Source organism: Pinus tabuliformis, chromosome 6 (genome assembly GCF_031772625.1).
Source record: "Pinus tabuliformis cultivar Carrire ecotype Pingquan chromosome 6, CPIR1, whole genome shotgun sequence".
NCBI classification, from domain to species: domain Eukaryota; kingdom Viridiplantae; phylum Streptophyta; class Pinopsida; order Pinales; family Pinaceae; genus Pinus; species Pinus tabuliformis.
In genome coordinates, this window is record NC_142292.1 from 850,204,848 (window position 1) to 850,232,193 (window position 27,346).

Genomic DNA, 27,346 nt, shown 5'->3' on the forward strand with positions numbered 1-27,346 from the left:
TTCTATATCAATGGCCTTTCCCTTCCTACCCGTAGGCTTACATTCAAACCCTCTCTAATCTCTAAAATCTAATTCTCTAACTAACTGACTCTCTCTCTGCCTTTTAGGCTTACATTTATACAAAAGGTTCTGTTAACCAATTCTTGTTTAGATCCTTAATCTACTGAACTAAGTCCTGAATATCCTCTAAGTTCACTTTTGACTCCACAAATCCATAAGAATCCTCTCTAGTTCCACAAACGATGAAACCAATTTCTAATCTAAGATTTACAACTGATTTCCAAATCTCTCAATCCCCACTAATCACTCATCATCACTCATGTTCTCCTACATTCGAGAGCATTTACAAATATCCTCACAATATTTAATTAATTCCTATTCCAATCACTCAAAACATTAATAATTACATTAATTTGATACATATGAATCCAACTTCCTTGAAAACACAAGACCCCCTAAGTTAACTAGAATATAATGAATTTGTTGATCTGGATGCTCCTGCATTAGACTCCTAAGGTTAAAATAATCACGATCTCCTGATCATGTGCTTCCAACCTTTGTCCTCCTGGATCCCATACTTCGTTATGTAATTTGTCTTTGTTGTTGTTGTTCTCTAGGTTTCCACACTTTATGTTGCTTTGCCCCACTAGGTATGCTTTCACAGTCTACTGCTATCTTTCTCTTGATGTTGCTTGGCCTTCTTACTGTTGCTTTCTTCTGAGGCACCTTCATCATCAATCTTATTATTCTTTCAATCTCTATGTCCATGTTATCTTTTGACTGATAATTACTCTGCCATTTGTTGTTGTACTCTGTCCACTCATCTTCAAACTGTTGTTTACTATCTTCTCTTTGAAGTTGTTGGATTCTTACTACCGCCCTTTCATCCTTACCCTCTTGTGACTTTCCAAACAACCTCTGTTCAATATCTGTAAATTTACTTTCAAAAAATAAATTGTCCTCCAATTTCCTTTGTACTTGATTCCCCTCAAATACATCACTATGTTGTTCATCAATTCCAACATATTTTCCTTCCTCTTCTTTGACAACCCTCAATAATTGTCCTTCACTTCCTTGACTAATTCTGACAATCAATTTAACTTCTTCAAGCATGGTATCTTCATGCTTTTCTTTTTCCTCATCAGCATGTCTGACCTGGCAACTTCCAGTCTTCTTTAGTTCTAAAACTGACTCTTCAACTTGAAACATGTCTGTCTCATTTTCATCAAATCCTGTAATCATAAAACAATTATCAGAATTAAAAATATAAGGCCTCATTACCTTTTCCCTTTCTGGCAACATCTCAGTATGTTACTATGAGTTTTCCTTCAATTCCTTTGTCAACACATCAATATGTTGATTTAAACTCTCCTTCATATCATCTGTTTCAATGATATCTCTCTACTCTGGTTCACAATAATGAACTCCTCCTTCTGTAATGTCAATTTTCTGAACTTTTATTACCATTATCTTTTCCTTATGATTGTCATTCATGGAAATTTCTTTGTTTTCCTTTTTCAACAATTTATCCTGAGTATACATCCTTTGCTTTTCCAACTTTATTCTTTGAAAGTCTAATTTCCTATATAACTCAATAATTTCAATGGAATAGAATTTGTAAATATCAAGAAATTTTCCATACCTTCCTTTGTTATTGACCAGTCATTAGATGTCCTTTCTCCCTTTGCTAAATCTTTTTCATAGTCTTCTTCTTTCTTCAATTCTGTGATTTTCTTTTCTTTTTCTTGAGACAAATCTGCCTCCCCTTATTCTTCAATACACTTTGCCTTGTTGTCTCTCTATAAACCTTCTTCAAGAGCTATCCTTGCCCCATCATCTGCATTCATATTATCCTACATTTGTTCTGCATTAATAGCATTAATCAAATTCATTAGATTACCTCTCTGAGAAAATATTCCTTCATTCTTCATCAGAATAAGATCTTGATCTTCCATCTTTATGACAGCTTTAAATGACATTCTTCTCTCATTAAGTAACTCATCCATAGACTCTTTCTGTTATAACTAGTCAAATTCTTCCTCTTCTGAGAATTTTTCTTTTTCACCTTTTACTTCAATATCTTCATCCATCTTGAAGACATCTTCACAAAGTTGCTTTTCTCCTGCAATACCTACAATCATACAAAAATTATCAGTTTTAAAAACATGAGACCTTGTGGTCTCACTTGATGCTTCAACCATCATATCTCCTTGCTATCTTGAATTCTCACAATAATCCATAAGATCTTCCACAGATCTCCATTATTCATCTTGACCTTGTTTTGTTTCACAAATGGAAACTTCCATTTCCAACTCAGCTTCTTTGAGTTTTTCCACCAGCCACTTCACTTGCCTCTGTTGTAGCCTTCTTTGTAACTTAGACCACTTCACTTCCTTTTTCCTCAAGACCCAACCTTGTCTTTGGTTTTCCTCTAGTAGCATCCTTAATACATCGAGTTGTTCTTTTAACTCCACAATCTCCTTGTCAAGCTCCTCTTGACTCATTCTCTTGCCATTTGCCTTGGCATCCTCCTTCACTTTTCTTCTGTTGTGGTCTTCCTCAGAACCTCTATTATCTCTATTATGACTATCAGTAGTCATCTTCTTCTCTATCTTCATGAGTTCCTCACTCACTTACTATGAGCTGCATTAAAGCCTCTGCAACAGCAAGTCCTCCCTACTGCCACTTACCTCACCAAGCTTTCCTCTATACTTGGTCTTTTGGAAAGCACTTGGTTCTCTATTTTCTGGAACCTCTTGAGCACTTCTCTCTGCTCCTTCTAGGCTTCAACTCATCTTCACCTTTTAAGAACACAATTGTCCTCTTATATTTCAATCACAATGAAATACTAGTTTCTAGCCACCTCTTCTTTCACTTAGAAATTCTTACCAGCTTTCTTCATCCCTTAGCATTTCTACCCACATCCTATGTGGAATTGTCTTTATGATATTTCCATGAGCTACAACAAAGCCTCTGTAGTAACAAGTCCCCCTTGCTACATGATACCTCACTAAGCTTCTATCCTCTGAGCTCAGTATTTTGGCATCTCTTTGGTTCTCTCCTCTGGAACCAATTGAGCACTCCTTGCTCTAGGTTGCTGCAATCTTCTCACCTTCTTATGCCACTACCTTCAAGACCTCTGCATGATCTTGTTCTACCATTCACCTGTACTTTGAATGGATTGTTCTCTGTTTCCTTTGCATCTGCAAATTCTACTACACTTTATCTCTGTGTGCCTACTGTTTGTCAGATTTAAAATATGATCTCCTCTTGCCTGCATACACACCTTCAAAACATAACTTTGTTATAAGTTTTCTCAAATAATTCTTACACGAAGAATTTCCTTGTTCTACTCTGATACCAAATTTGATGCACCCTAAGCTGCACATACCCATAATATGCAAATAAAATTGCATGTCACACTATGTCCCAAGAATTCCAAATCTCCATACTTAGGGAAACCTTTCATAACCCAAGGTTTAGTTCTCTTTAATCAAATGATTAATTAGAAGCTATTTAATCATATATTAATCAGATTACACCTGTGGATTTCATTACTGTTAGATCCACAACAAACCTGACCAATCACCATCAACCGCGTGTCACATAGCTGATGTATTCATTTCAACGTTTGACTTTATGCGCTCCAAATCTCCACCGCTGATCTATCCCGTCCATTCCAATGGCTATCGCGTCACCCACTCACCAACTAGCTTGGCCGATCTCCACCATTGATCAATCCCGCTCGATCCAACGGCTATCGTGAAATCTCACCTGAAATCGTGCACGACTGATATCAGGTCGAGAGTGCACGAGAAAAGTATTTTTCTTGTGCTACATGTCGGTTACTAAGTTTAATCACATGAAATGTTAGAATACCACTTACAACTTTTAGGGCATGCGAGATACTGCTTACCACCTATGAAGACCGCTCCATCATTCTGCACATTTTCCACCCTTCTGTTGACACGTGACTTGATGTGATCCATCCATCTATTAACTTAATCTTCTGCGATAAGATCTCCTCTGCTCATATTCCATTAATCCTATTCGTTGGTTTGACTGATCCAACGGTTCCTGTGCATTGTTGCTTCATTACTTCTTCCTTTCACTAATTTTGATCTTCGATTTCTCTTTTGCTTGACACCTTCCTGAACTTTGTTATGCATATTATTTAAACGCTACCACTCTTGAGCTTTGATTTGGTTATTCAATCAGACTCCAACACTGTCTGATCATTGCAATACTCCTCTGAGCACTGTCCTCTCTCTTGGATTCTTTTTGAATTCCCTGCACACTTATGTTATGCAGAATTACTCTAATCCACAGACAGTTTATAATTCAATTACTCAATACACACCACAAAAACTTAGAAATTGCACTTCTATATTAATAAATAAATATTTACACAATGAATTCCTTCTCGGCCTGATCTTCCGTATCAGTGGCCTTTCCTTTCCTAGCCATAGGATTACATTCAAACCCTATCTAATCTCTGAACTCTAATTCTCTAACTAACTAACTCTCTCTATGCCTTTTAGGCTTACATTTATACAAAAGGTTCTGTTAACCAATTCTGGTTCAGATCCTTAATCTACTGAACTAAATCCTGAATATCCTCTAAGTCCACTTTTGACTCCACTAATCCCTAAGAATCCTCTCTAGTTCCACAAACCATGAAACCAATTTCTAATCTAAGATTTACAATTGATTTCCAAATCTCTCAATCTCCACTAATCACTCATCATCACTCATGTTCTCCTACATTCGAGAACATTTACAAATATCCTCACAATATCTAATTAATTCCTATTCCAATCACTCAAAACATTAATAATTACATTAATTTGATAAATATGAATCCAACTTCCTTGAAAACACAAGACCCCCTAAGTTAACTAGAATATAATGAAATTGCTGAGCTAGATGCTCTTGCATCAAATTCCCTCTCCATTGAGATTCCAAGTGTCATAATTTAATAAACCTTGCAACATCATTGTTATTAGCAATAATGGGTCAAGAAGAAGGAAAAACCCAAATAATTTTAAAGGAGAAGGGTACCAGGGTATGAATTGAAGGTTTCCCGGAAGTGACATGAAAAAATACTTACTCTTGTCATAAAATGGAAAGTGTTCTTACTGAGAAACCCTTTTGGAGAAGAGAAGAAAATTTCACTGAAAATGAAGGAGAAATATTAAGGCTAATATGGCTTGAAGAAAAAAAAAATACTTGAATGGCCTAAGAGGGTGTAAAATTAAAGCCATGAAACCCCGTAGTTGAATGTCGTGACAGAGAGGGGAAAATAAAATCCGTATGAGGGTAAGGAAATACAAATCAAATTAACCTAATTTGGAATTTGTAAACCAAAAGAGCAAGAAAAAATAAAATTAGTCGCCTGAGGAGAAATCCTTTAACAAAGTAAAATATGTAAGAAAATATCTTAGGAAAGGATCAAAAGATTTTAATTATAACCTAGATTGTGAGAGCTTTATACTGTCAATATCAACAGGCATAGCAATCAAATAAGAACATTCATTTTTTTACAGAAATATACCACATTAGCATGTTCACACGAAGAGAAAAACCCTAGTAACGTGAATTTCTTTAGAACTGTAGATATTTGCTCAGGAAGTATGTGTGAAAATGATGGAGGCAATGGAGGAGGGAGAGGAAAGTCATTACCCTAACTATCGGATAACAATATCATGTTTTTAGATTCACTAAAAAAATATCCACCATCCATGTTCTTTCCCCACATGGTTAGGGATGGGTTACCCTCAAAGTTTCTATACCATATGGCCTCCGTCACATGAAGGGTAAGATAGCTAGAACCATCTTAGTAGCCATGCAATTACACTATGAAAAAAAAACCAACAAAATGTAAAGAGCTCATAAAAAAAGTCCAAAAGCATAGTGTATACAAATTGTTGTGTAGTCAAGGACTTAATTAAATGTGACTATAACATTGGGCTTTCTATGTATAAAAAAATAATTATGTTAATGACATATTATTATTGCAAGTTGACAAGAACCTTCTCATTATATAAAGAATATATGAAATAAAAATAAGCATGGTCCAAGTGCCATGGCTAACCCAAGAAGCTTGAATTATAATAATCCTTTTAAAGGGATACTAAACAATGTATGATATGAAAAATAAACCTGAGATAGTAAAATGAATGATCCCTATTATGACTATAGAGAAATGGACAAAGTATGATATAATTAAGAAACAAAAAAATCTTAGGTGTAAATTTTGGGTGTTCCATTAACTTGAGTTGGTATATTTTGAGGCATGCTACATGGACAAACAAATATATCCAATCTTTTAAACATCCCTTCATTTCTTGTACTATTATTACTATAGGGCTAAGTTTGAAAAAAGCCACATAAATTAGACCAACAACTTCTAGAATATTTGCAAATTAATTAGTAAGGTCATTTACTCTCATAGTTTTTCCTTATACTTTCCCTCTATTCACCACGAAATTAAGATCACCCCCTCAAGATTATATTTTCAGACTTAAAAATTTGAAAATTGAGAACTATATCCTAGTATTGCTACCTTTCATCATATGGATTATAGAAATTTTCCACAACAATGGTCAACCCCAAAATTCCGCTAAACCCTTTTCCACATAAAACTAATGAGAAAGAAAAAGGTTTCGTCAATGAAATAATTTGATTCCACCCTATAATTAGACCCCCAAATAGTCCATATGAGTTAATAACTATAAAATCCTAATCTCCCAAAACCTTATTCAAATCAACAATTAGAGAATTCCACATTCCCATGGTTTCTGGTATCATAAGAATATTAGGTGTGTTAAGCTCCACCAACCTCCTCAAGGCCAATTTCTTGGCTTGATCTTTCAACTCACAAATATTGAATAAGGGAATGTTCATGGAGGAACCGTGCGAAGGGGATTGGATTGTTCTAAGGACATTGGTGATGAGATTTTATCTTCCTTGGTTAATTTTTTATTTTTTTTTCCCAAAACCTGTTAAGGAGAGAATTCCTACTCATAAATGAAGGTTCCAACTCTTTCATTGAGTCATCCCATAAACCTCCTAATTGATTATGGATGGAAGATGAAGGAACCTTATAAATCCATAGTTGATAATGCCCCATACATGTTGAAAGTAACAAGGAAGAGTGAAAAATAGGTATTTTCCTCAAGAAACCATCAACAAAAGAATGGTTTGAGTGCCTTGATAGGTCCACTAACCCCATGTGGATAACATCAATTAAAGGAAGGAAATGGGGCTTTGAAGGAGAAGTAATAAAAAAAAAATATATCTCTTCTAGATTCAATATAGAATCCAATTATATACCCTTCCCCAAGACTAAATAAAATTACTTCGAGAAAGTTCCCTCGCTAGTGTAGGTCCATTTTTCTCCAAAGGAATTTTGTCACAAGTTGTAGCATGATAAGAACCCAACTCCAAATTCTTTTCCTCACCCCTGGAAGCTTGGTAGTAATTGGGCTTTATGTCTTCAATCAACAAAATTGATATGTCCCTAATTACAATTTTCATAGGTGTAGATGAGGGTACCTTATCTCAATACCGTTTCAAGTGAGTGTCATTAAAGCTAGAACCCAAAGCAAAATTTTTTATCAACAAAATATGTGTTGAATTAAAAGGAACGTCACCCCCTAAAACCCTAGAGGGTCCCTCCTTTTCATTCTAGGCATTCCTGACCAGACGCTTATCATAATATTTATGGACATGATTGAGCCCATGATAATGTACATAGAAAAATAGATTGTTCTAAGAATCTAGTACTTGAATATGCCTCTTCCATATTGGACTAGATCAAGAGATTCGAATAGTCCTTTACTTACATATAAATATATGAGCACCCTCACAAATAAATGAAAATTTGATGATTTAAACTTACCATCAATAACAAAAGTATTCACCAACACATCTACAATTTTTGTAATGGTGTGTCTATACCAATATTCCATAGGTAAGTTGTATAACTTGAGCCACACAAGTGTACTAACCTAGACTTCATCCCTTGGATCAAAAATGGAGTCCACGATTATAAAGAGATAAATGTGTTATCCAAAATTCATGACTTCTCTAGGATGAAAATGGCCTCCTCAATTGGTTGAAGTATAAACCCTAACTAGCTTTGAGATAACACATAAAAAGTTAGACTATATGTGAGACCCAAAAGAAAAACTCCATCACCTAGTTCTTGTGCTTTTCTGTTAAGCCATCCATGAGCCCCACCTTCACCTTAAAAACCCTTCTTATGCCCTATATATTATGTTATTAAATTTATAATTTTATATTGCTATCACCTAGAACCTTTAGTTATAATATTTTAATTGTACGTTTTGTCTCATTTATATATGCACAAAGGGGACATAGTCTTAGGATCATGAAATATTATCTTATATATTGTATTCATTGTAAAATGGGACTTCCCCTTCAAACTATATTGTAATTTATATATTCTTATCATTTTGAGGTGCATAGTTCATAAAATTTGGTATAAGCATATACAAACGTAGGGTTTTGTTGCTTCAAAGAGGCCATCATGGATTTTTTGTTATAAAAAAATTTATGGGACATTTTAGATAGTCAATTTTTTAGCATATTAAAGTGAGGTCCTAGGGAACATTTAGTTAAAATTTTAGATTTTGGTTCACTATACTATTTGGAGATATGCATTATGGAAGTTAGGGTTTGTGATTGGTATTGAAATCTATGTCAAATAAGCCATATAAGAATTTTTGTTATATTATTTTTTCAATATGTTTCGGACCATGAAATTTTGTTCAGTTCAAGAAAACATCATAAGGTTCATTTGGAAAAAAATTTAGATTCTAGTTAAATATAATTTTGGAAAAATACTATATTGAAGTTAGGGTTTGTGAATGGTTTTGAAATCAATTTTAAATGAGTGATAATACCATTTTTACTATAATTTTTTTATGGGACACTTCATACTATGCAATTTTCAGAGATATGAGGAGTAATAATGAAGTATATTTGGTGAAAATTTCAAAATCATATTTGATGAACTAGACACATAACATGCTACTCAAGTTTGCTCTTAGGAAGAGGTAAAAAATCAACAACTTTTGGAAATAACTTTCACTTAGCACATCAAATTCTGGTCATACCCATGAAATTGTTAAGAACACATATCAAAGTACCATATGCCAAAATTTCAAATTCAAAAGCGCTCAAATCTCATAGATATAGCAAGAAAAAGGTTAGCCATTCAAATATTCTTCAAATGAAGCTTTTTAAGGTACACGGATTACAAGTGAATGAAATTTCTAATAAAGAGAAGTATTATTATTTTTCTCACATGGATCCAAAGAAATATCCAAAAGCTACTACTCAAATTAAACATCTTGAAGGCTCAACTATTGATGAGGTGCTCAAAATTATGCTCAAAAATGAAAGTTGTCAGAATGATTTGGAACCTAAACGACTATGTAGTGCTCATTATCCTAAATTCGACGTAACTTGTTTCGCGTGAAACAGACAACGTATGGCTTCAGAAACGCATTATGTTCACTTTGGAAAATAGGTAATTTTTTGGAAAAAAGGGGACAACCCAGTCAGCCATCCATACTTCTCACTAGGATTCCCATTTTGCGTTGACTGTGTAGCTGAGGTGGCACCGTAATCTCATCAGCGAATGGTTAAGTTCCATGTTGCACGTTCGTATAGACATGAGTTGGCAGGATGCTATTGGTCGAAGTCTATACAGGTGGACTAATGAGAGGGTGACATGTGGCAAACCCAGAGGCCGCCACATGCGCTCTCAAAGGTCGAATAAAATTTTATGTGGGGAGGTCGGGGTTGAACTCATGACCTCACCCACAACAATATAAAGCTTTACTGCCATGCATGCAGGCTGGTTCTTAACTAACATATTGCAGGTGGGTTGGTGTTAAAGAATTAGCCCTAGAACAAGCCAGGGTGTGATGTTATAATCGCAATCACACATCACAGAAGGGAAGTACTACAGAATTAGCCCCAATAGGATTAGGTTGTGATTGCGATATTGCAATCACATATTTCACAATTCAAAGTTCTGTTATATGTTTTACCCTAGCTCCGCTGATTGCGATATATTGTGGATGTGATACAACTTATACTACAGTTGATAGTCCATTAGGTTCACCGCTTATCGCAATCGCACATCTCCCACACTGTGTTCACAAACCAGAAGACCCATCGGTTCCCACCGATTGTGATTTTCGATGGGGCTGTTGGTGCCGATAACTTATGGCTGCCGTGCTGCGAAATTGTAGGATCGTGTTGGAAATGGTGCAATTTGTGGAGCGAATATTGGGAAAACTAGGAGATGTCATAACTTCTTTAGTTTTTTACCAAATTGGATGCAAAAAGATGTTAGATAGCCATTTTTCAACATTATGGATGTAGGTTTTAGAAGCATTTGAGTAATTTAAACACATATTTTACACTTTTTATCATAATAGAGAGGCGAGACATAGCCCAAGAGGGGTGAACTCCTTTATCATGTTCCTCTTGTAATATTTTTTTGATGATGTTTTATACATGTTTATGTTGTTGTTTAGTCTCTTGTTTATGTTAAATTTCTCATAAATTTAACACAAAAACTCATCATTTCACTTACAAAAATTCATGAATCCTTAAGCACAACGAAAGCATTTTTCTTCTAATATGAGGAAGATCTTAGCACATCAATCTAATATTCTAAATCAGATCATTTTTGGTAACAGAGCATTAGGTTTTCTTTGTGAAAGAAGGATTTACCTGCTTGCAAATTTATGTCATGCCTACAAGGTTAAAACTCAAAAGAGGAGAAGGGAAGCTGGTTGGAAGCCTTGAAGTTGGGTCAAGGGGAAGGAGAGAAAGGTTGCCATAATCTCCAACACCAGTTTAGCCTCGAGTTGCAGTTGAGACTCCAGAGATCATGTCTCATGAAGGAGAACCTAAGAACATGGAAGAGGATGAGAAGACCTTTATAAAGGCTTTCTTTGATATGAAAGAGATGGTGAAGATCCTCTATGAAGAGAGGAATACCAGATTGCAAGGGGAAAGTTCCAAACCTCCCAAAGGAGAAGTCTCTTCAAGAGGAGGTAATCGAAAAGGAGGTAACATAAATGGAGACAAACCTCCACCCTCTCCACCATATTATTCATCTTCTTCTTCACAAGCATATTCACCCCCTTCCACTAGCATAAACCTTACTCATACTCATCATCATACTTCAAAAGGAACTGGTAAATCACCTTTTTTAAAACTTGATGTTAAATTTGAGTTGCCCATGTATAATGGTGAAGTGAATGTAGAGAAGCTTGATAATTGGATTCATCAGTTGGAGGTCTATTGAAGGATTCAAAACCTTCAAGAGGATGACATAAAGATTCAGTTAGCTTCCTTGATAATGGAGCGTACATCACTAGTATGGTGGGAATGAAAGACCCAAGAGGAGATTAAAAAACAATGTAAGATCTCAATTTCTTGGAATGATTTCATTGCTTCAATCAAAAGACAATTCTACCCTCTAGCTTATATGCAGAAATCCATCATGACTTGGTAGAACTTTAGACAGCGTAAAGGTCAAAATGTGCAAGATTACACCCAAGAATTCAGAAAAAGGTCTTTTATGTTAGGTGTAGATTTGCAATCATAGGACGCATTGCTGAAGTACATAGGGGGTTTACACATTTACCATAGGCATACTATCTTAATGTTTAATCCCAATAATCTAGGTGATGTGTGTGTGCAAGCCACTCATCTTGAGGCAAGAGGGAAAAACACCCCAAGAGAAGGTAGTAAAAATCCATTTAAGGGTAAAGAGAAAGAAAAGGGTTTCAAGGGAAAGAAAAATGCATCCATTAAAAAGGAAGGAGAGAAAACAATATGTAAACATTGTTCCAGAGAGGGTCACGATGAAGCTCATTGTTGGAAGCTTCATCCTGAAATGAAACCAAAAAAATTCAACAACAAGGGAAAATAAAAGACAACTGTCGTCATTCAAGATGATTTGGGATCCAATTCGGGTGATGAAACTAAAATTACAGCCATGGGTATAAAAGGAAAATAATCCATTTCTGGCACTAGTATATCAAATTGTCACACCAGTACTCCAAATGAAGAAACAAGGATTGAATTATTTCATGTGAGGGTAATCTCAAAACATACAAAAATCGACACACTTTTTGATAGTGAGTCTCAAGCTAATTTGATATCTGATGACTTAGTCAAGAAACTTAATCTTGAAACCATTTTACATCCCAAGCCATATCCATTGGGTTGGATATGCATGGATGCAAATTTACAGGTTACAAGAAAATGTATTCTTCTATTTCCAATCACAACAAACTTCATTCACGAGGTTGAATTAGATATTGTACCGCTTGATATATCACGAATTGTTTTGGGTAGTCCTTACCTCTATGATAGAAAAGCAATCTTCTGTCATCATGAAAAAAAGTACCACTTGTTCAAGGATGGTGTGGAGTATATTGTGAGAGTTCATCACAATAAACTAAATCTTTCATTAGTTAATGTAGGGAAAATGAAAAGAATATTGAATTCAAGCAAGAATTTAGTGCTTCTTATGATCAAACACAATGTTGATGTTGATTATGAAGTGTTTGATGGTTGTAATTCAAATTTGAAAATTGATTTGGTTGATGTTGCTAACCATGATGATGAGGTGTTTTAGAAAGAAAAGGGATTTCCTTCCAAGAGGAGAATCCAACATGAAACACCATTGTAGAAAATGTGTCTTCTTTCTAACATTGACATGCATCGGATGTCAAGAAGGGAAAGTGCAGAAATAACAAAACAAATCCATGGATTTTTGAATAAAAGGATCATTCAACCTTCTCCTTGACCATGTGGTGCACCTCTTGTTTTGATGCCCAAGAAGAATGGTAAGAATTTCATTGAATGGGATTCAAGAACTGGTTTTCATCAAAGTAGAGTTGTTGAAGGAGACATATGGAAGATGACATTCAAAACCAAGAAAGGTTTGTTTGAATGGATTGTTATGCCTTTTGGTCTTTGCCATGCTCCTACTACTTTCATGCATATGAAGCAAGATGTGTTGAAGCCATTTCCAAAAATGATAGTCTACTTGGATGACATTTTCATTTTCAGAAAATTTCATTATGAACATGTCATGTATGAGAAAAAAATACTTGATGTCTTATGTCAATAACATTTGTTATTGAAGATGTCAAAGTATATGTTGGATAAAACTTCTTTGATGTACTTGGGCCATGTTATTGGATAAGATGAGATGAATTTATACTTCTCCAAGATTGATGCCATTATGGATTGGTCAACGCTCAAGATAGTCATTTTGATAAGAGCTTTTTTTGGAGCAACCTAATGTTGGAGGAAATATTTTGTTAATTTTTCTTCTATTGTAGCTCATTTGCATTCTTTGGTAGTTGTGCAAAAGTTATTCCTATGGGGAGGCAAACAACAAGAGGCATTTGATGCTTTAAAACAAAAGATCAGTTTAGACTTGCTCTTCTAAACTTGAAAAAATCATCTTAGTTTTAGGTTGATGTACACGACTATGCCACGGGCACAGTCTTTATGCAATGTGGTAAGCCCATTTCTTTTCATTCAGAAATTTTTATTGGCGAAGTGTTTAAGTTGTAGTGACAAAGGCACTTCCATTGGATGGGTTTTTTTATACTATTCCACTCGGTCAAAAGGTACAAGAAAGGTATAAGTGACAAGTTTGTTGATGTAATTTCTAGGCCTATAGTTTGTATAACTACTTTCCTCAAGCATCATTTTGTTTTACATGAAAGTTATGTTCAAAAGAATACATACTTTCAAGATGTATATTCAAGCTTGAGTCAAAGGAATCAAATAGAGGAATTTGCTTACCATTTGCATCATAATGTGGTGTATCATCTTGGTAAGAAGGATGTTTCTATTGATAGTAACATGGACAAAGCCAAAGAGTTCATTGAACGACTCTAAATGGTACAACAAGTAGTGCAAGATCATCTTGAAAAGGTCAAAGGCATGTACAAAGTAAGGCACGACAAGCATCCTGTAAATCACAAGTTCCAAGTTAGTGATAAATGGATAGAGATTGAAAAGGTGAGGGAACTGTACACTTACTTTCTAGAAAATTGAAAGTGATCTTTTGGGGTCCAAAAGCATTCCAATGGGAAGGAGTGATCAGGTGCTCAAAATTACGCTAAAAAATAAAAGTTGTTAGAATGGTGTGGATATTGAATGACTTCATAGTGCTCATCATCCTAAATCTTGTAAAACTTGTTTCACATGAAACGAACATAGTATGGATTCAGAAACGCATTCTGTTCTCTTTAGCAAAGAGGTAAATTTTTGGAAAAAAAAGGGGACAGCGTAGTCAGCAGTCCGTACTACTGACAAGGCTTCCTAGTTGGCGCTGACTATGTAGCTAAGGTGGCATCATAATCTCATCAATGAATGGTTGAGTGCCATGTGGCACATTCGTACAAGCATGAGTTGGAAGGATGTTATTGGTTGAAGGATATACAGGTGGACTAATGAGAGGGTGACATGTGGAAAACCTAGAGGCTTCCACATGCCCTCTCAAAAGTCACATAAAATTTTATGTGGGGAGGCTGGGGTTAAAACCGCGACCTCACCCACAATAACACCAAGCTTTACCACCACGCCCGTAGGTTGGTTCTTAACTAACATATCGCAGGTGGGTCGACGTTAAAGAATTGGCCCTGGAACAAGCTAGGGTGTGATGTGATAATTGCAATCGCACATCACAGAAGGGAAGTACTACAAAATCAGCCCTGATAGGATCGGGTTGCAATTGCAATATCTCAATCACATATCGCATAATTCAAAGTTTTATTATATGTTTTACCTTGGTTGCACCGATTGAGATATATTCCGGATGTGATACAAGTTATACTGCAGTTGATAGTTCGTCGGGTTTGTCACTTATCACAATCTCACATCGACCACGCTGCATTCACAAACCATAAGACCCATCGATTGCAATTTATGATGGGGATGTCAATGCTGATAGCTTATGGTTGTCACGCAAAAAAAAAATCACCCAATTAGTGCTTTTTGGAGCGAAATTGTAGGATCATGCCAGAAATGGTGCAATTTGTGGAGTGAATATTGGGAAAACTAGGAGAGATCATAACTTCATTTTTTGACCAAATTATATGCAAAAAGATGTTAGATATCCATTTTTTAACATTCTGGACTCATTGGAGTAGGTTTCAGAGCATTTGAGCATTGTAAACACAAATTTTTACACTTTTGACCATAATAGAGAGGCCCAAGCCATTGGAAGCTAGACCAAGGAGACATAGCCCAGGAGGGGTGAATTCCCTTATCATGTTCCTATTGTAATTTTATTTTGATGATGTTCTGTCTCTTATTTATGTTAAATTTCTCATAAAATAAACATAAAAACTCATCATTTTACGTACAAAAATTCATGAATGCTTAAGCACAATGAAAGAATTTTGTTTCTAATCTGAGGAGGATCTTAGCACAACCATATAATATTCTAAATCATATCAACTATGACCCATGAAAAAACAATATATGTCCAATACTGAGTATTCAAGTTGGAAGATCAATTTTCATAAGTTAAGGATCAATAAATAATATGGAAAAAAAGAAGGAAGGAGTAAATACCAAAATATGTCAAGGAATAAATTTAAAATATAATGACTTAAAAAAGGAAGAAATGCAAAATATCAAGGAAGGATACCGCAACCCATGACAAAAAGTAAAGAATTAATTTTTTTTTATAGAATCTTCCTAAAAGTGATATGGAGATACAAGGAAATCATGAACAGAAGGAGAAGTGTGTGTTGAGACTCAATCACACGTGGGAAGTATTTTATCACAATTGGAGATTAAAAATATTCAAACACAAAACCATAAACATGACTTTTCAATTCAAGATCCAGATCATTAGGGATTCAAGTCAACACCAAGGAACTAAAACATTTTGAAGATTGATATGAAGAAGTTTGATAATAACAATCCTGTAACATGGATATTCCAGGTGGAGGTCCAACCAAGAAGTAGCCTTACAAAAGGTAAATATGACATGAATGTATTTAGAACAAGATCAATTTGTATGGTATTAATGGCTTTATGAAAGAAAAAAGATTTGATTTCATCTTGGTCTATTTTTATAGAGGAGTTGATAGCACATAATGTGGAAATTCAGATAAATATATTCTTTAGTTAATTGGTAAATCTTCAGGAAAAAGGTTCAATTGCATAACACATTTAACAATTCAAAAAGTTGACTCTTAGGGTAAATAACATTTTATAGGATAATTTATTATACCTCTTTATGGGAACTTTAAAAGAAAGCATACAACATAAGGTGCATCTCTTTGTGCATCTATTTGAACCTAAATCTCTAGAGCATTATTTCAGTCTAGTAAGGAAAGTTGAAAGTAAAAATATGGCCTACTACAAAATTGATCACTAATACCTATAGAGAATATGACGCTCCCTCTCCTAAACTGTCAAGGTTTTCACCTCAACAATTGAATGAAAGAAGATAAAAGGGACTATATTTCAACTATGAAAGTAAGTAAAATAAGGGGAAAAAATGAAATGAGAAGAATTTTTTCTACATAGATTGTGAAGATGAAGAAGATCAAGAATTGGAACTGTCACAAGATCTAGAGCTAGAAGAGACTACTCCAACAATATCTGACATGCATTGGTTGGCATCAACACCCCACAAACCCTTAAGAAAGAAGGATACATCAAAAATAAAAATGTATCCATGTTGATTGATAGAGGTAGTACCCATAACTTCATCAATAACAAATTGGAAGAACTTCTTAACTGTTTTGTATTACCATCACTAGAATTTCAGACAGTGATTTTAGGTGGAGGTACAATAAATTGTTTGAGGAAGTACCATAACGTGAAGTATAACATGGAGAAGTATTTATGGGATAGTCCCATAATTATAACCCAAATGGGTGGTATTGATGTTATATTAGGGATTCAATGGTTACAATCATTGGGAACAATGGCCCTTGATTTTCAAGATCTTTTCATAAGATTTCCCTCACAAGGAAAGAAAATTGAGCTTAGATTTATCTAAGGGAAATATTCTAAAGTTGAGTTCTAATAGAATGAAATAACCATAGTGTAATTACACATTTGTGTTCATTAGATGTTCAAACATCTATATTCTATACCCTAGTGGATCTCCAAAAAGTTATCAACAATCATTCCAAGGTATTTGGATAGATGCCTAAGGGTATTCCACCTACTCAAGATAATGACCATGTTATTCATTTTAAAAATGGAAGTGTACCGGCCTTATGGATATTCGTATGGATATAAAAGTGAGATTGAGTATATGGTTCAAGAAATGTTAGAGGATAACATCATTCAACCTAGCCAGATTTCTCTTCACTAGTTGTGATGGTTATAAAAAGGATGGGCCATGGCATATGTGTCGAGATTACTAACAACTCAAAAAAATGACAATCAAAGATAAGTTCAATATTCCTATCATTCATGAGATGATTTTGCAAGTATCATTTTTCTTTACTAATTTAGATGTTTGTTCTAGATATCATCAAACTAGATTGTGGCAAGAAGACACAAGCCAAAACAAGAGTTCTAACACTTAAGGTCTTTAGGAGATTTTGGTTATGTAATTTGGCCTTACCAATGCATATTAAACATTTCAAAGCTTGATGATTTCTGTTTTCCAACCCTCCATTACAAAAATTGTGTTGGTATTTTTTGATGACATACCAATCTACAACAAATCCTAGGAAGAGCATGTACAACATGTTGATAGAGACTCAACACTAATAGATGATAAAAATATATATGAAAAACCTTATAAATTTTCCTTTGGGTTTCAATAAGAAAAATAATTAGGTCATATTGTATCCCATGAAGGTGCCAAAGTGGACCCTAACAAAATCAAATCTATGAGGGAATGGCCAATTCCTAAGACCTTTACAAAAATTAGATGGAATTATTATGATTAACAATATATTACCACAATTTTGTCAAGAATTATGGCTAAATAGGAGAATCTCCAACAAAATTATTGAACAAGGAATAATTTTATTGGACTAAAGAAGAAACCAAATCTTTTAAAAAACTTAAAAATGTTATGTATAAAACTCCAATACTAGTCACACTTAACTTCACAAAAACCATCATCATGAAGTGTGATGCTTTAGGCCATGTCATTGATGTAGCTTTAATGAAATAAGGACGACCCCTTGCCTTTGAAATTAGTCAAAATAAAGGAAAGTAATTACTTATACACCTCTATGAAAATAAATATTGGGCATACTACATGTAGTTAAGAAATGAAATCCATATCTAGTGGGATGAAACTTCAAAATAAAAACATATTATAATAGTTTGAATTACTTATTATATCAAATAATATCTTCAGAAGAACAAAAAAGGTGGCTTACAAATACACTAGGTTATGACTTTGAAATTGGATACAAAAAGGGAAAACAAAATATTGTGGCAAATGCACTCTCAAGGAAAGAGGAAGACACATAATATGTGTTGTTCCATTTCACCATCTGACTAAGTGGAAGAAGCAAGGATATAATGTGAGCAAGATGAGAAGGTATGAAAGATAATTCAAAAACTACAAGATGATCCACTGATATAGTAGAAAAATATATGTGGAAGAATGATTTATTGTGGTATCAAGATCACTTATACTTAATTGAGAATTTTCAATACAAACAAAAGGTCCTTTTGGAATTACATACTTCTCTTGTAGCGGGAGATTTAGGGTTCTTTGAAACATACCATTAAACAAGATGTGCAAAATTTTGTGGCTAAATATGAGATAATCCATCATAATAAGGGAGGGATAGTCAAGACCCCATGGCTCCTACAACTCTTAGCCATACCAAGCCAACATTGGAAAAAAGTTTCAATAGATTTTATTACAGGTTTACCTAAATCTAAAGGAAATAATTTCATTATGGTGGTCGTAGATCTAATGAAATAATATAGCCATTTTTTTTCTCTTTATCATCCAATTAAAAAAAGTACAATGGAAGAAGCCTTCATGGAAATAGTGAAAACGCTACATGGAATACTAATATTATTGTAAGTGACAAAGATCCAACCTTCACTTTAAACTTCTGGACTAAATTATTTTATTGTTTAGATACTCAATTACTTCACAACTCATCTTATCATCATCAATATAATGGGAAAATTAATATTCTGAGTAAATGCTTTGAAGGGTATCTACAATTTGTTGCATTTGATAAACAAATACAATGGGTCAAGAGGTTTTCCTTGGTGGAATGATGGTACAACACATCCTTCCATACTTCATAAAAAATGTCCCCATTTATGGAAATTTATGGATAACATCCTCCATCCATCACATAACCCATGAAAGGGATTATAAAGGCTTAAGAAATGGAGTAACACATAGGGTATTCAAAAGAGGTTCTCAAAATATTAAAAGAAAACTTGGTTATAGCACCAAATAAGGTGAAACAAAAAGCAGATCAACATCACTTTGAAAGGTAATTTGAAGTTGAGAATTGGTTGTTTATGAGACTAAAACCACATAAATATATGTCCCTCAAGCAACAAAATAAGGAAAATAAATTAGAATTAAGGTATTGTGGCCCCTATAAGGTATTGCATAATATTCGAAGTATGGCTTACAAATCAAAATTTTCTTCATATTCATGTGTACATCAAGACTTCCATGTTTCTTGCTTAAACAAGTTAATTAATGACAAGATCTTAGTTCAAATGTTTTTACCAACTACTAATGAAGAAGGGAAAATCATACTATAACAAAAAAATTCCTTGAAAAAAGGATTAAGAAGTTGAGAAATGAAGCAATTATGGAGTGGTTCATCAAATGGAAGAACCTATCAGTGGAAGAGGTGACATGAGAAGATGATTTGTTCATGTAGAAACACCCGCAATTAGTCAAGTCTTGAGTAAAATACTTGTTTGAAGGGGAGGGGCATGTGAATCCCTATATAGACCCCATGTTAACCCTTAAACCCCTTATTAATCCCTAGACATTGATTTATTACATTTCTATTGCCATATTATTATGTTGGCTATAACCTTTTATTACATTATTATAATTCTACTATTTCTCTCCTATATATATATATATATATATATATATATATATATACATATATATACATATATATATACATATATATACATCTATATATATATATATATATATATATATATATATATATATATATATATATATATATATATATATATATATATATATATATATATATATATATATATATATATATATAGTAAGGAGGCATGGTCATACATTGTATTTATTGTAAAAGGGGGCTTGCCCCACGAAGTGGAATGTAAATATTCGTTGTTATCATATTTAAGGCACATGGTTCATAATATTATGCACAAAAATCCTTTTACCATGGGATTTTCTATCAAGGGTTTTCCTTCATAGCTCAAATATTTGGTCAACTCTAAGCCCTTCACCTATGTCTAAAGAAGGCCCAAGGCCCACCTCCATGACTTTTTATCATCTTCCTCCTTTTAAACAAACTCTCCTTGTGAGTAGTAATGTTTCCTCCTTGTTTAAGCCTAGGTTTATTAGTTTGATGATAAATCCTACCTTGTCAAAGTATACACTAGAGTTGAAACAAAATTGAATGAACTCATCTAGTCCTTTACACTTGAATCAAGACCATCTACCTACATGGTTACTAGAGAATGAGGGTGATTACTGCCACCATTATTCATTTTAAAGTCAATGAGATTAAAAAATTCTAAAACATTATGTGGGGTAACATACAATCATTGATATCACCTAAAAATACTTGCCACCACCACAATTTTTGAGTATCTTCCAAGTCTAGCTCGTCATCTTGGGGCTTGCTAAGATGGGAAACAAACTATGGATGACATACAAAAATTAGGTCCTCCAATGACACTTTATCTAAACAATACACCTATTGTATGTAATTTTCCATAAGTTGGCACTTGGTCTCTACATTAGTAAGAAGATTAGCCTCTGAAGCCTTGTACCATTCTCTTGAAGATTAACATATTAATAAAAATCTTATATATATATATATATATATATATATATATATATATATATATATATATATAGATATATATATATATATATCTATATCTATATATATATATATATATATCTATATCTATATATATATATATATATATATATATATATATATTTCAAACTCCATGTTAAGCATAGATGAAATTATAAATCTCCATATTAATACATAATATGCCATTAAAATGTTTTAACCATAAGGAAAAAAAATTACTTTCAATTTCTTTATTATATTGATATTGAAATATTTTATTTATGGGCCATATTAAAATATATTTTTTTATTAATGTTTTTTTAAATACCATATGTTACATCTCCTTTATACTAAGAAGTAAAAATACACATTTAAAGAATAAGGAATTTTTACTTTAAATTACTCTATCTCTCTCTATAAAAAAATGATATAAAATTGTTTTAATAAAGGTGGACATTGAAATACTTTCTTTATGGATAATGTTAAAATATTTTTTTTAGAATCTATGTGTGAACTCCATGTTGAGTAGAAAAGGAATTACACAACTTAAGATACATAATACCCAAAGCACCACACTTTTCTAAGCAACGTTGGCTTCAAATATCATTGGAACTATGATGAAAGTCTAGGTTCCACTTTTGTGAGGGTAGCTTTGTCCATGAACCTTGGCCTTCAAGGAATTTGACCAATTTTAGGATGACCTAGATAATTGGTTTGACGAAAAATGGTAAGAAAGTGTGGAAATGAGGCTTGTTAGAAAAACAAAGCTAGGCAGAAAGGAGGTAATATAAGTCCATCATATCAAACTTCAAATTAAGTGTCCCACTCATAATGAGTTTTAGAAGGTGCTTTATATATATAAACATATATATAAAATAGGAACTGCTAACTCCATATGGAGCACTTAAGGATTTAGACATCTTTCTCATATTATGTTAAAAGTGACTTTTATTATAATAATGTATTTAATAAATTTTTAAGTAAAAGATTAAACTGCAATTGGAGATTATCTCTTGTATGTATATGATTAACATTAGTTGTTACCATAAAGTATATAAAAGTAAACAAGGTAGCCTTAATAATGGCCACAAGGCGTACTGGTTTTCCCACCAATACAATTTAGGCTAATGCCATTTTTATCATTGACTAAGGTAAAGAAAGTGCTAACTCCATATTGAGTACCTAAGGAATTACACATCTTACTCATACTAGGCTAAAAGTGTCTTTTTCCACTATAATGTACTCAATAATTTTTTAAGTAAAAGATTAAGTTGCAATTGGATATTATCTCTTGAATGTATATGGTTAAGTTTAAATGTTACCAAAAAGTGTTGAAAAGCATGCAAGGTATCTTTAACAATGACCACAAGGTGTATTAGTTTTCTTGCAATACAATTTAGGCTAACACCATTTTATCATTGATTAAGAGATAGTCTTCCTTACACATAAATAAAAAGCGTATTCTAAACAAGCGATGATTTCACCTAAGAAAGAATGATTTTTCTAGCAAGATTTTGATGAAATTCGGAGACTTTTTAAAAATCTAGGTTACAACTGTCAAGTTTCAGAATTTTAGGTATTCTAGGGGTTCTTGAGATGTTGAATCCATTTTCACCATTTGAAAAATAAATACTCTGAGTTTCAAAATTTTTGAAAAAAAATCACTGGATTCCAAAGAAAAAATCATTATTTGTATGAAATTGTCCCCTAAACTAAAAATATTTAATTAAAATAAAAATATACCCCTTATTAATTTTAAATAATATAATTCAACTTATATGATTTTTTTAAAATAATACTAATAAATCAATATTCATTATTAATTTAAAATTAAATTATAATAAATTTTATGATAAAAAATAATATACCAATAATATATAATTATTAATATCTCATTTACCTATTATAATAATTATTAATATCACATTTACCTATTATAATAGTAGAATATATCATATAAATATGAGTAGATTAAGCTACCTATGTACCTTATATTAAACTATTAAACTACCTTAAAATATTATTTAAATATGTGATGTAAATCCTAATACATTGAAAATATTACATTTCTTAAACATTCATTCAAATATTTGATTGTAGGCCCTCATATAAATATAAGTAGATTAAGCTACCTATGTACCTTAATATTAAACTATTAAACTACCTTAAAATATTATTTAAATATGTGATGTAAATCCTAATACATTGAAAATATTACATTGCTTAAACACTCTTTCAAATACCTTAATATTAAACTATTAAACTACCGTAAAATATTATTTAAATATGTGATGTAAATCCTAATACATTGAAAATATTACATTGATTAAACATTCTTTCAAATATATTATTTGATTGTAGGCCCCCAAATTTGTTAAGTTAGTCACAATATTTTGGTGAAAAAAACGAAACAACAAAATGTCAAAGCTCTTGGCCTCCCATCAGCATATCCAAGTCATTAGTGTGCTCCTGCCTCTTTCCTTAAAAGTGTGGAATGTTCATTTCAGTGCTCTATCTATTCCTACTTTGAAAAAATATAATCATTCTATCAAACACGCACTATGCTTAATATATACCAAATGTCAAATGTCACATGTCAAATTTTTGATGATAAGCAAATTTGGGATAAAGTTACCAACCATATATCATTCTATAGTTTTCCACTAATATATGCTTCTTATCGTGCACTAGTGCAAGTTTGACCAAATAATCCTTCTTCCATGTTGAACAGATAATAAGTAGCTTACTTGTATCTGAAGTCATTTTTATGTAAAATTATTCCGGAAATTTCAAAATTACAAGTAATTTTATTTTCATAATTTTAATAAAAAAATTATAATATATATCAAATTATAATTATAATTATATATATATAGATATATATAATATTTTAAATTATATAAATTAAAAAATCTATTCATATAATCAAGTAGAAAATTACATATTTTAAAAATTATAAAATTTTATTATATAATTTAATACTATTTTTAAATATTTCTATATAGAAATTATGGATAAAAGTGACTTTGTTATTAAATACTAATAAAAAAGTAAAGTTATTTCAATTTTAAAAGTTTCCTTTCAATTTTTGGTAATATATATAGGAGGAAAATACAATAAAGTATAGGTATGTAAGAATTAATTATGTTAAGATGTTCTTTTTAATTCAATATGGAAGAGTGTTGTAATGTTTTATTTTGTTTTGTAAACATTTTGACTCAATCAAATTACATAAAAATTAAATTAAATTAAATTAATTAAATTAATAATTAAAATAGTCAATTTACAGTTAGCCATTTTTGGGCTCCAAGTTTTCCAACCCATGGGTTTTTCCAATAGTATTCTTCTGTAAGAATATATATATATATATATATATATATATATATATATATATATATAAACTCTAGATCTTCCAAGATATGAAAGGGATCAAACCTTTTGAGGTACAAACCTCTTTTAGAGTGAAAAAAAATTTGATCCCTCAATGTTTGATAGATCCAGAGTTAACATAGATCTAGGATCTAGGCTAGTAATAAATCAATTTATGTTTATAAGTTTAATGTATATGTAATATTTTTTTTAATATATAATTTTGTTAAATATATAAATAATTAAAATATTTTAATATGTATCAACAGATGTAAGAGTATGATATAATAATAGAAGAGATTGAGCTAGTGTTACTTTAAGATAGCTATTACAAATGGACAAATAAGAACCTTTAGGACTCAAATAGTTGGTTTTTTTGGAAAATTTAGCATTGGAAAAGACAAACACTAACACCCTCAATTAAGCTAAAACATAAAGAAAAATAGGATTTCGACAACAAGACCCGATAAGGTACTTAAGTACAAACTCGCATAAGCGAAGAAAAAGAGAAAAACCCATACGAAAAAAATCATTACCAAAAGAGATAAAGATGCTAGTTTTCAAAACATGAAAGTTGAAATTGTAGATCCAAGAACAATCCATTGAATGGAAAGAATAAAAGCCCTGTGGAGGCTAAAATATCCAATTATGAAGTACTAAAAATGTGGTGATTATAACCAATAAACCTTAGTGAACTTGTTTGAACTTTGAAGTAGAAGATGTTGTAGAGGCAAAAGAAAGAAAAACATTCACAACTACTTCATAAATGCTTTATATAGACATTGGTAAAGTACTAGAATAAAGACTTCAAACAGAAGCAATCACCATCAACCAACAACCAAACAATGAGACATGTAGATAGTGAGACATCCAAATAAGAAGTATGATGAACTTATCAAATTAACTTAGGGGAAAAAAATTATATATCACAACCGTTCCAACTTTTGATTGTTTTGATTACAAAAACTAATCAAAACATAACATAGCCACTCTTGAAAATATTTGAATACTATCATCATGAACATGGATTAAACATAAGTAATGAAATGCTATCAAAGAAATCAACAAAGAAATAGCAAGTACACACAATACAGTTGATCATTTGTTTATATAACGAAACAAAAACAACAAGCTCTATCATCATCAAATCCCCCTCCCCCTGCCTTATACACAACTAAGGGACCAACAACAATCAACAACAAATAAGAAGAACATTGTATAATTGCACAACCAATGATAAATGGTAATATGAAGTCCACAAACACCTAAACACCTATTTAAATAATTCCATGACCATCTATCAATCCAACCACAATCAATCCTAATAGTCAGTACTAATCCATGGTATTGTCTTTCGTGTCACTTTTATAACGAGATGAATGCAAATCTACTCGGTTTCCAAGAAGTATAATTCCCACATAAACTCCTCTCATTCATATGAGGGTGTTGATGTGGCTCAAATTAATGTTTTGTAGACTCAAATTTGGATGAAGCAATATTTCCATCTACAATGACAATATCAACCATCTCATCAAGCTTTGCAACATAGTTTATAAGGGGTTACTCTTCTAGCAACACAGTCTGAACTCCACTTATAACAAATGACACCTTCCTAGATTCAACATGACTAGGAGTTAGATTTCAATCACTATCAAGAACATATTTGGGACCTGTTTAATAGGTCTTCACTTCAAAGTAAATAGGAATAATAATGCCCTATCCATTATTCTTAAGTCATTTTATATATCCCATTTTTCTTAGAAATCAAGATACAATACCATGAGTGTGTTTTTCAAGGCTAGGTGAAACGAAAGCATGTGATGAGACACAATCATCAAGGCTACAATTAAGATCATTAGAGTTGGAAGACATATTAGGTAAACTTGGTAGTTCAACAATAGTGGTCTCCTTCTCAATATTTTATAGGAAACTAAGATCTAGTTCAATATTTTGAAGCATTTCCATGGAGGCTTTTAATAAGAAACATCTCTAGTCTATTGAGCATTTTTTCTCCTCTAGCTTGCAATTTTCCTTCTTCAAGATAACATTATGAATGATAGAGATTCTCAAATTCTTCCTCCAAATCATAAAGAATGTTGATGTTGGTCTAAAATTTGTATGCGATATTATGGAAAAAAAAATCCAATTTGTGTCCATAAACTATTAGCTAGGTTGATTTTCTCATCTATAGTGGTCTAAAACTGATTCCTAATTTTTTCATTTTCTATTTGCAAGAGAAAAATGATTATTTGCAAGTTAAAGACCTATTTATGAAGTTGATTAGCTTCCTTCTTCTCACAAAGTTATTCCAATCTTTTATCCATTGTGATAAATTGTCCACAATACAAAAATTTTGCAAAATCTCAAAATTTCAACTCTATATAATTCCAAATTTCAACAGCTTCCAATGACAAGCATACAACATTTTGTTTTTTCACACTTTATAAGCCTTATTTGCATTGACTTTTGAATTTTTATTATTGTTTATTATTATATATAATAAATAAATAAATAAATAAATTCCCTCCAAAAGAAATTATAAGGACTTTTCTTGGAATATACACAAGAACTCTCCAAAATATTTTATGATAAAAGGACCACTCACAACCATGAATTGCGTAAAAATGATTTGAGAGAGGGGGCCGATGCTGAAAACTAAATGACAAGGCAAGAAAGAGCATGGTTAATGCTGAAAAAACCAGAGCCTTAGGGTAAGAATGTAATGGGGTGGGTTCGTTGTCATACATCACAAACAAACCACTAGTTGCAAAGTGGATGGAAGTGGGAGAATTTGTGCCAAGGAAGCATATACATTCATTTTCTAAAACATCACATACCTTCCTTATGCTAAATGGACAGCTCGTATGTGCAGTTGGCACATC